General features: G+C 42.3%; 1 long non-coding RNA gene across 1 annotated transcript in view; it reads left to right on the plus strand.

Annotated features, from left to right (window-relative positions):
• LOC134956944 (uncharacterized) overlaps positions 1-6643 on the plus strand; it is a 166597-nt gene extending 159954 nt beyond the window's left edge. Inside the window, exon 3 of the long non-coding RNA XR_010186322.1 lies at positions 6405-6643. This is a non-coding gene — a long non-coding RNA (uncharacterized LOC134956944). The remainder of the gene's footprint in view (positions 1-6404) is intronic.
• The last annotated feature ends 5779 nt before the right edge of the window (positions 6644-12422 follow it).

Below are 12422 nucleotides of genomic sequence, written 5' to 3' on the forward strand. Positions count from 1 at the left end.
ATTATCAATCTATCCTCCCATATATTAACTAAGGATGAAACCAGCTTGTTGAATAAAGGACTAACATATGTACCTACAACAAGATTCAGCAGTTTTGAATGGAAGGTGGATGCCTGGAAACACCAGCGAAATTTAAAGCTCAAAGAACATTTTGGTAAGAATCCAACAGCTGCAGTGGCTGAAAATCCTGATCATCCTTTAAGACCAGTCTCACATTTTGATCCTCAAACACACAATGCATCTATTAAGAGTTATTCACGGATGCTTGAATCTACTGTAAATATGGAGACCAATAAATTAACTAAGATTCCGTTTAATCTAACTAATGGTGAATTTGAGGCTATGAGGGGTTTAAGTAACAACAGAGAGGTGGTTGTACGTGCGGCTGAAAAAGGCAGGGCCATTGTGCTACAAGATCGCCATCGTTATGTCGAAGAAATCTACCGTCAACTCAATGATCAAGTGGTATACGAAAAATTGGGTGGAAACCCAACAGTACAATTTAAAAAGGAGATCGATGCAATACTTCTTGATGCACATCAAAAAAGGTTAATAGATAAGATCACTCTGAAAGTTTTGACGGTGGACCACCCAATAGTACCAATTCTATACACTTTACCAAATGTCCACAAGAGCCTTTCTGCCCCTCCAGGACGTCCGATAATCTCGGCACGGGGATCTTTATATAATGTGATATCCAGATATCTTGACTTCTATTTACAGCCTGTGATTCAAGCTGAACCATCTGTACTTATGGACACTACACAATTACTGATTCGTTTATAGGAGTGCACACAGCTACCCGACGAATGTGTTTTAGGTAGTATAGACGTAGTAAGTCTATACACAAATATACCACACAATGAGGGAATTTCCTCTATGAGACATCTCCTGATTGATAATCCCCACTATAAAGGCCCGGATATAGAATTTTTTCTACTACTACTAGAGAAAACTCTAACACGCAACTTCATCCTTTTTGATGGGGTATACTACCTGCAGCGCCTGGGGTGTGCCATGGGGAGTAACGTGGCCCCGGCGTTTGCAAACGCGTAAATGCTGTCAGTAGAGAAAAGGCTATTCTTGGAGAATGCACCCTTTGCTAATGATGTGATTTTATTTTTACGTTATATTGATGACCTGCTCATAATTTGGGCCGGTAAACAAGAAGATTTTGTGGAACATATGACATCAATTAATCAAATGGATAATAACATCAAATTCACTTATGATGTGAGTACTGACAAAATCCATTATTTGGACGTTCAAATTACAAGAAAAGGAACTGGGCTATTGACGCCCATGTATAACACATCCACGGATAAAAATACATTACTTCATGCAAAAAGCTTCCACCCAGAAGCTATGAAAAAAGGACTTCCTTACTCCCAGTTCCTGAGAGCGAGACGAATCTCAAGTAACATTATTGATGCAGAGAAATAAATTGATGATATGACGGCTAAGTTCCTCCAGCGAGGATATAGAAGACATGACCTCATATAAGCTAAGGAAAAAGCACTTGCTTTGCCGTGGGAACAAAGTTTACTTAGAAAAACGAAAGCTGAACGTAAGCTATTACCATTGGTGACTACATACACGGCGGCTAGCAACATCATTAAGAAAAATGCCAATTCACTATGGCCAATTGTAAGCTCTGACAGGACTATTCCTGCATTAAATAACAGCGCTTACTCAAGTGCCACCGGAGAGGAAGAAACCTGAAGGACTGGCTTGTCCATACAGATGTGACCTTGCCACAAAGAGAACTAAGGTCACATTTCTTAAGTAAACCCCCTGGTTCTTACAAGTGCACAGGTTGCACGACGTGCAGATATCTAGAAGCTGGACCAACGGTGCTCCATCCTCATTCCGGAAGAAAGATTGTGATCAAGCTAGTGTTGACATGCACTTCAAGATTTGTAATTTACATCATTAAATGCCCATGTGGGTTGGCATATATAGGCAAGACCATATGTGCAATTCGGGAACGAGCTGCACAACATAGGTCCGCCATCAGATTGGCCTTAGAGGGAAAACCTACTGAACAAACAGTGGCGCGTCACTTTAAGGAAGCAGGCCATAGTATGGCAACTCTGCGCTACAAGTTGGTTGATGATGTCCCTCCAATGGCGAGAGGGTGTGATCATGACAAGACGCTGCTACAACTGGAGGCGCGATGGATATTCGACCTCAATACCGTCTCATCTGCGGGCCTTAATGAAAATTTATAATTTCTCTGTTTTTTATGAAAAATTTACCTTTTTGCTATTTTCTATGAGATACGGTTCTCTGTGTTATGCTTAAAGTATTGGAATGCAGGGATTGATTGTGTTTTACATCGGGAGTTACTTGTTGTCACTAATTGATTTAATTGCAATGGATTGGCTCTGTATATTTTTTGTTGATAATATCTTATAATTACTGTCCTTTAGTATAGTGATTACATATTGCATTATGGTAAATATGACCATTAGCTTAAGATTATAATCAACCTTTCTACCATTATATTATCTGACGCTTATTTCCAGTAAGAGCCTGCTCGATTTGCAATGTTGTTTGCTTCCTTTATAATTAGATTTGCTATTACAATTGATCTATAAGCCTTTCAGTCCATGAGTCCATGTAATGTTATTGTTTTTGTAGTTGTCTTGGTAACGGGCCCCTCTCCCGGCAGCCATTTGGAAGACGCATTTTGACACGCTTCCGGAGGCGGGCCGTTGACAGGATGCCCGTCGCACGAGGGTTTCTAGCAGTGTTGGTGGTTGTCATAGGAACAGGATCCACCTACTGCTGCTGGCCGGCGTGTGACGCGGCTGCGCCCGCGACTGGAAACGGGCGGAAAATGTGATTTGGTTCTGGGCATTTTGGTCTATATAAGGTATGTTTTGATTGTTATGTTTGTATCCTGACGAAAGGTGCCAATGAAGTAGCACCTGAAATGTTGAAATCAAGCCTGTGTAGCTGTCACGTTTTTGAACCCGTGGAGTGCCACCCGTCTCGCTCTCTCTCTGCATGTTCCTTTTGGATCGTGGGAAGGCACCCAGGTATTAAAGCAAAATATATGGAGTGCCGGTCATAGTGGATTTGTATATATATATATATATATATATACATATATGCATTTTCATCATGTTCATCTGTGTGTACAGTATTTTGTTTTAATATTCTATTCTGCAATTTGTAGGGCAATTTTATATAATGTTAGATAAGACAATATTTTCAATATGAAGATGCAATAAATGAATGCAACAAATCAGAAATTGCAGTTGCAAAAAAAAAAAGACTGAATTCTTTTGCTTGACTTGTTTTTAATAACCATTTTTTTTTTTTTTCCATTTGTTTGCTCACTTTACTATATCTAACTGGAAATTAGGCAAGATATAAATGTGCTACCTAAGCTCCAAATACTCAGAACAAAATTACTTTATCTAACCCGCTAGCCTAAAAGCTACAATGAATCTGAAATAACCCAATCATGATTGTGAACTTGTCTCAGAAATAGCAAATGTCTAAATACATGTATTTTTCACAGCTGAATCAAATGTTCCTCACTTTGGTAGGTATAATACCATACTTTGAAAATGTGCTTGCTGTTTGAGAGAAAATTGGATTTGAGAAAATGGCAGTGTCATTTGTACAATGACATATGCAACTAAGCTATCTATCTATCTATCTATCTATCTATCTATCTATCTATCTATCTATCTATCTATCTATCTATCTATCTATCTATCTATCTATCTATCTATCATATACATATATCCAGAATGATATCTTTATTAAGAAAATAAAAAAAAGATCCAAAAGTGTTTGACTACAGTAAATTCCCTCTTATATTCAAATTACAGAGAATTAAAGGAAGAATTCTAAAGCACGGTTTTGCAAAACAGAATGTTTTTGCAGTTCTACAGTATGTGCAATTTATAAACTGTAAGATTTTGTAACTGCAAACTGCCCTTCAAACTGCATTATTTCAAAGTACTGTCACAAATATTGGCAATTTTTACACATGTATAGAATACAACTTGTGTAATATGTTAGGCTGCAGTTTGAAAAACTGTCAGAATTTTTTTTTTTGACATGGTTCTGGTAGGTGATATCATATGAACTGCAATCTGTTTGAGCTATATAAAAGAACAAATAACCTAAGTATGTATAATTAGGGAACAAACACTGACTTATTAATTAGGGGCCAAATATTATTTCTTAAGTTGCCAAAATATTATTTTAATCAGGAAAAAAATGTACATGTATTATTGAGGACAATTTACAGTATTACAACACATTATTAACCTATATAAGCCAGTTCAGAGATAATATTCCTTGTGTGTGGCTGTAGTCATGGCTATGTTTGTAAAACCGTTTGCCTTAATACAATATGTATTCTCAATCTATTGGGGGAGCAGTGTAGTGGGCAGTCAGGAGCGGATCTAGGAATGGGCAAGCCGAGCGGGTTCCCTGGGGTTCTGCGGCCTGCGGATGCTGCTGCAGTCACCCACAGGCGACCGAAGCCCACCCGCACCCCACACTCCGGCTGCAGCAGGGGCTGTGGGATGTGTGGGTGCTCGGTGCAGCCAGCACCATTGTCAGACACTAGAGGTCATAATTGACCTCTAGTGTCTGTGCGGTGCTATGGGAGAGATGTCATGACGTCTCTCCCATAGATCCAAGGAGCGAGTGGCCAGAGACAGAGGGCAGCAGCGAGGTTTTTGAGTATTTTTTGTGTGTGTGTGTGTTTGTAAGCGGCGCTACTATGGGGCATAACTACAGGGGCACATCTACAGGGGGCCCAACTATTGGAGCAAATCTACGGGGGGCACAACTACTGAGGCAAATCTAATGGGGGCACAACAATAAGGGGCACATCTACTGAGGAAAATTTACTGGGGGCACAACAACAGGGGGCAAATCTTATGGGGGCACAACTACTGGGGGTAAATCTACTGGGGGCATAATTATAGGGGCACAACTACAAGGGGCACAACTACAGGGGGTCATAACTACTGGGGGCATAACTAGGGGGCATCACTGTGGCCATGCCCCTTCCCTATGAAGCCACGCCCCTATTTTTTTTTTTTTTTTTTTTTTGCGTGTCCTGTTTTATGTACCGAGGGTGGGTGCCAAAGGAAACTTTCTCCCTGGACACCATAAGGTCTAGAACCAGCCCTGGTGGCAGTATATCTCCTTCCTCAATCATAAGTCAGAGTGCGGAAGTTCTGAGAGCATTCTATCAGCTTTCAGGACTACTTAATCTCCTTTGGAGCCATTAAATATATTGTTCTGGGAGTGCCTCACTTAAGGCAAGAGGTATATGTCAATATCGCATCCAGTGACAGGCTGGGCTTGGGGGGGGGGGGGCAGGGTGCTGCCTGCCCCCTTGATCACTACAATTTTACAGATCTAGGGACACCAACAAACTGCAGGTGCATGCATCATCACATGCCTGTTAGCCGGGAGACAAGCAGAAGAAGCTCTCCGGCTGCTCCAATTTTGTCACAGCAGCTGAGCAGTGTCTTCCATCTGTCTCCCAGCCACCTGTAGGGTTTCCATTGCAAGTGCCAAAAGTGGGCCGAGGGGTGTATGGGAATTCCATTGCAGGGGCCGACACTACTCTCAGTGTGTCACAGGCTGGCTCCCTCTGCAGCTATAGCCCGCCCCACTGCCTGCTTCCTGCTCACTCCAGTCAGCATGTGGGCACAGTGTGTGCACCCAACGCTTGACTCTCTTCAGCACTTCTGCTGGGTACAACAACAAATGTAAGCAGCATAGTTGCTCCCAGGGTGTTGGAGGAATGAGAAGCAGGAATTATGTATAAGAGGCTCTACTATAGCATATTGTGTAAAAGGGGCTCTACCATGGTATAAAATGTATAAGGGGCACTATCATGGCATAATGTGTATGAGGGGCTCTACCATGGCATTACATGTATAAAGGGCTCTGCCTTGGAATAATGTATATAAGCGGCTCTACACCAATTCTCTTCTAGGCACAGGGCACCAAGATGTCTATTTATGGCTCTGATCCTATAATATTGTTATCCGATTGTTTAAGTGTCCTAGATAAACCACTCCTGCTTGATTTTTGTTTCACTCATTTTTCCAATGCAGCCTGCTGTTAGAAAACCCAGGGCCACGTGTTTGTGTGTGTTTGCCCCCCAGGCTGAAAGTTGACAGCCAGCCTCTGTTAACATAACTACCACTTCCTCAATGTGCAGGTGGTCTGTGAAGCAAACTAAAGACTAATAAGTAGCCCAGTGAGACAAATTTGAGAGTAGACAGATGCCTGATAGTTGGCTACTATTGTATGTATGTTTTTGTTTTTTCTCAAAGAACGAATTAATATACTGTACACAAACTACAATACACTGTTACTAATCTCAACATATTTGTTTGTTGTAATTTTAGGTTACTCAGGATATGGGATTCAATTTAAGATGTGTGCCGGACCATTTTTGCTGGATTTGGATTTTACTCTAATTCGTCATCAAGCTTTGGATTTGCCAGACCACCATGACTGGTATTGGATTTGAATTTGGATTTAAATTTTTTTCAAAAATTTACTAAAAAAGATAAAATCACTTAATTTGGGCACTTTGTTCACATGCATCTATGATGTGATGCACGCAATTCGAACCGAATATATAAAAAACACAGAATATATATTTATATTGTTTTTGTACTGGTTGTTTGGCACTCTTTTTCCCTGATGCACTAATAGTGGGCCATTCATGCTCAGTCCGACACAGGTGGGATCTCAGTTTGGTTGCTGGATGTTGTAATATTGTATGTAAATGTTTTGTTTGGCCTGTTTGCTTTTGAGTTGCTGCTGCACAAATTTGATTTGTCATGAATTGTAGAATCTATTAACTTTTAAATAGATTTAATAGTGTCTATTACTCTAAATGTATTGTTATACAGTACATGTTCTTGTGAACTGTAGAACAGTAGCTGCATGGGACAGTTTTGTCAGATGGACAACGGAGTTAACAAAATTGCAGTGTTTCTTACACACTGGGCCTATCAGTAACAGGGACTGCCACTTTTCTGGCTAAAGTGCTTGGTTTGTAATGTATGGGCCCCAACAAACCATTTTTTTTAGAAGGACTACCTCTGATCCCTAATGGGGAGGTTGCTTATGAGGATGTTGGTAGTGGAGATTGTATGGGCTGGTCCAAACTGCTGGTGGCTGATACTGGGCTGCTTGTAAATATTTTACAAATTTATATAATTTTGTAAAATACATTTCATGAACTGCCCGCAAATTGCGTAACATGGAGGAGGTGCCTAGATGGTTAACTAACTTTAGCATCACAAATGGAGCAGATACCTTTAAAAACACAGGGCCTAATTCAGACCTGATCGCTGTTGTGTGAAATCGCACAGCGGACGATTTTCAAATGTGTATGGATCGCAATGAGCATACGCAAGCTGTGAAAGAATCATGCAACACTTTTGATCGCTGGGCGTACAATGTTGATTGACAGGAAGCGGACATTTGGCTGTGGTAACTGGTCATTTTCTGGGAGTGTCAGGAAAAACACAGGCATGCCCAAGCGTTTTCAGGGAGAGTGTGTGACGTCAGCTCCGGCCCCGATCAGCCTGTTTGTATCACACAATGTAGGAGTAAGTCCTGGGCTATGCACAGACTACATAGACTGGAAAAATTATTAGATGGTGAGTGAGTTGTGAATGGATTTGCAGATGTCCACTGTCTGGCGAAGTTCTCGCATGGCGTAATCATGCATTTGCACACTTGCACAGGTTGGGTTTTCACTCTCTATGGGTGACAGCTATGTGATCACAGCCCTCTGCAAAATCGCAGAAGAGCGATAAAGTCTGGATTAGGCCCATAGACAGGATTGGGATAAAATAATCCCACACCCAAGAGGTGGCTTTTTTTGGTTTTATGCCCAGGCATCACAATGGCTTTCTTTCTATCACAGGTAAGAACTGATGCAACTGGTGACTGACTTACACATCTTACACAACATCATAAATATCCTCAATAGTGTCAGATAGTACACAAATATCCATCTCATTCTGTTTTATTTTCACACTAGTATCTTAATTTCTATTGTCATCATCATGTTCTTAACTTGTAATGTAATGCTCATCCCCACATTTGCAGATAGTGCAGAAATGTTGGAAATAGGTGAAGTAAGCTTCTCTACAAGTACAGTGTGAGAAATGTCAGACTCAAATATAGCTAAAGTTGACACCCCTAGACTATCCTTAGGGATTTGTGAACACACAGTTTATTCTTTAGCCTTAGTTCTTCTTTTCGGGGCACTGATTTGTCGGTTTTTAATGTGACACTTCTACCTATTTTTTTTTTTATATTGTGAAATACTTCATACTGTATACCCTTTCCTAAACTTTCTGCCCCCCTGGACCACCTTTAGTATATGTGTAGTACTCTCATGACTGGCAGCAGCCTCAGCACTAGTACTTGGTTGCTGCTCCTTCTTTTCTATTGATTGATCATGACCCATATTGACTGCTTATATTTTTTAACACATTGGGAAGGGCACCAACTGAGCTTTACTGAACACACACAAGTTGTACAAAATCCCCTTTTTTCTTTTTTCACATCATCATATATCATGTCGCCCATTCAGAGCCTGAGTGCCTCTGAAGATGTGCAGGCTGAACTGATCTCCCAAGATGCACAGTTTTGCTGAGTTTTGACCTGATCGCAGCGCTGCAAAAAAATAGCTAGAGTGCAATCAGGTCGGAATGACCCCCATAGGCACTACAGCTCAGGTGCATGTGCAGTGCAGAAACATCAATCGATAAGTGTGCAACTGCGCTTTGCATCTGCAACTGAATGCCTCCCACAGTTCTTATATTTATTAACACAGCCAGGCATGGCACCTACGGAGCTTTATTGAACACACACAAGTTGTACCACTTAAAATACAAACAATTTTTTAGTTTTTTTCACAAATTACAACTCGCACTGTAAACTCCCAGTGCTTATATTTATTACTGCTGTGAGGCATGGCCTGGCCCTGAACACACACACATTTTTTTTTCAGGGGGTGTTATTTTTATTTTTTACACACTGCTGCAGATCTCCGAGCTTATATTATTAATGCACTGTCATGGCCTGGTCCTGAACACATAAAAGTGTTGACTATTTTCAGTTTTTGTACAGTTGACAACAACTTCAAACTGCGACTCACAGCATTTATATTATTAACATAGTGGCATGGCTTGGCTCTGAATATACACAATTTTTTCTATATTTATTTTTTACACACTGCAGCAAATCACTGTGCATATTTTAATAATGGTGTGGACCAATAAAAGGTTAATTCTGCATTGCGGGCAGTGAAAAAAAAAAAAGAACACAGGTGTGCAGCAAGGGTTAATGCTGCCCCTGTATTAGGAGCTCTGGGCTGCACTGCGGATAGTTACAGCACCAGTGTGAATAACTGTGCACCAATAAAGGGTTAATCAAATAATGGCATTAAAAAAATAATGCAGCCCATAGGCAGAACTTTGGGCTGTCTGCAGTGTACCCCGTAAAGGTCCTAATAATAACAATTGCTATAATGCCCTCACTGCGTAGTGGATGTACCCTCTATCTGGAGTCCCAAATTACCACGGGAGGGACTTATACTGAATCCGAAACATGCAAGATCAGATACAAGAAGATAAAGTTTTGCCTCATTTTGGAATCCAAGCCTGGCGGGAAAACTCAAAGCATTCCCTCGGATTCCCCAAGTTCAGGTGGTGTCAGTTCTCAAAGAACACAGCCTTTAGTAAAGAGTAAAACATAATAAAGTCCTGGAATTCCATTTGTACGATGTATATAATTTTATTTTGATTTGCAACATTGATTTGCAACACCCAAGGAAAAACCATAATGGCCAAAACATATTTGTCTCCATTTCTCAACAAACATATGTATTGTGGTTAGAGATGTACAGTTCAGTTCTCCAGAAATCCGAATCCACCTGAGTTTTGTGTATCCATACCAAACTAAGGGCGTAATTCAGACCTGGGCGCTGCAGCGGCAGCGTTCGCGGGCTGAAGGCCAGTAAAGTCTGCATATGCACATAAGCCGTACTGTGCGTGTGCATGCAGTGGGATGCGATGGCATCTCACTTGTGCAATCGCCTCTGCCTGACAATCAGGCAGAGGTTGTCGCGGGGCGGTTGGTGATGTGTCGGCGACATTGGGACTGCATTGCAGCAGAATTGGCAGGTGCGGGGCTGTTGCAGGGAGGTGTCATGGGGGCTGCATGACATCACACGCAGCTGTTGCGACCAAAAACATAGCAGGCAGCCATCTGCCTTTGCAGCTAGGCCGCGTAGACAGAGAACTACTCGGCAGGTGCAAGTCACTGCTGTGTGATGCTTTTGCATGTCTGTGGGGAGTGGGGGGCTGGATCCAGCATGCGGGGCAGACTTGCCCTGTGCTGGGCAAGTCAAAGATTTTGATTGTAGATATGTGGGTTGTTTTTTTTTTGCACATCTACGATCAGGTCTGAATCAGGCCCTAAACCCAGTTCATATCCTCCAAAGAGATCTGATTCAAAGTCCCAGTTCAGAATTTGGATTTTAATTTCAGGTTTTGGATTGCAGAAATTATATGATTTTAGCTGTTTTATAGATTTTAATCAATTTTCATCAATAATTATAAAAAATTTTAAATGAGTGGACCAAAATCTGAATCTGAACCAAAACACTTGAGGGTGGTTTTGCCAAAACCAAAACACGATGATGAATTAAACCAAAGCCAAAACACAGTGGACCACACAAATCTTTAATTGTGGTGATAAAATACACATTTTTATATTTTATAATTCACAAATTATTGTATCCTCCAAAATCTTTATTTCTCTAACGTCCTAAGTGGATGCTGGGGACTCCGTAAGGACCATGGGGAATAGCGGCTCCGCAGGAGACTGGGCACATCTAAAGAAAGCTTTAGGACTATCTGGTGTGCACTGGCTCCTCCCCCCATGACCCTCCTCCAAGCCTCAGTTAGATCTTTGTGCCCGAACGAGAAGGGTGCACACTAGGGGCTCTCCTGAGCTTCTTAGTGAAAGTTTTAGTTTAGGTTTTTTATTTTCAGTGAGACCTGCTGGCAACAGGCTCACTGCATCGAGGGACTAAGGGGAGAAGAAGCGAACTCACCTGCGTGCAGAGTGGATTGGGCTTCTTAGGCTACTGGACATTAGCTCCAGAGGGACGATCACAGGCCCAGCCTGGATGGGTCCCAGAGCCGCGCCGCCGGCCCCCTTACAGAGCCAGAAGGCAGAAGAGGTCCGGAAAATCGGCGGCAGAAGACGTCCTGTCTTCAACAAGGTAGCGCACAGCACTGCAGCTGTGCGCCATTGCTCTCAGCACACTTAACACTCTGGTCACTGAGGGTGCAGGGCGCTGGGGGGGGGGGGCACCCTGAGACGCAATAAAAAAACACCTTGGATGGCAAAAAATGCATCACATATAGCTCCTGGGCTATATGGATGCATTTAACCCCTGCCAGAATACATAGAAAAACGGGAGATAAGGCCGCCGATAAGGGGGCGGAGCCTATCTCCTCAGCACACTGGCGCCATTTTCCCTCACAGCTCCGTTGGAGGGAAGCTCCCTGTCTCTCCCCTGCAGTCACTACACTACAGAAAGGGTTAAAAAAGAGAGGGGGGGGCACTAATTACGCGCAGTATTAAAGATACAGCAGCTATAAGGGGAAAAACACTTATATAAGGTTATCCCTGTATATATATAGCGCTCTGGTGTGTGCTGGCAAACTCTCCCTCTGTCTCCCCAAAGGGCTAGTGGGGTCCTGTCCTCTATCAGAGCATTCCCTGTGTGTGTGCTGTATGTCGGTACGTTTGCGTCGACATGTATGAGGAGAAAAATGATGTGGAGACGGAGCAGATTGCCTGTAATAGTGATGTTGCCTGTAATAGTGATGTCACCCCCTAGGGGGTCGACACCTGAGTGGATGAACTGTTGGAAGGAATTACGTGACAGTGTCAGCTCTGTATAAAAGACAGTGGTTGACATGAGACAGCCGGCTACTCAGCTTGTGCCTGTCCAGACGTCTCATAGGCCGTCAGGGGCTCTAAAGCGCCCGTTACCTCAGATGGCAGATATAGACGCCGACACGGATACTGACTCCAGTGTCGACGGTGAAGAGACAAATGTGACTTCCAGTAGGGCCACACGTTACATGATTGAGGCAATGAAAAATGTTTTACACATTTCTGATAATACGAGTACCACCAAAAAGGGGTATTATGTTCGGTGAGGAAAAACTACCTGTAGTTTTCCTGAATCTGAGAAATTAAATGAGGTGTGTGATGATGCGTGGTTTTCCCCCGATAACAACTGATAATTTCTAAAATGTTATTGGCATTATATCCTTTCCCGCCAGAGGTTAGGGTGCGTTGGGAAACACCCCCTA

Source organism: Pseudophryne corroboree, chromosome 9, assembly GCF_028390025.1.
Source record: "Pseudophryne corroboree isolate aPseCor3 chromosome 9, aPseCor3.hap2, whole genome shotgun sequence".
Classification (NCBI taxonomy): domain Eukaryota; kingdom Metazoa; phylum Chordata; class Amphibia; order Anura; family Myobatrachidae; genus Pseudophryne; species Pseudophryne corroboree.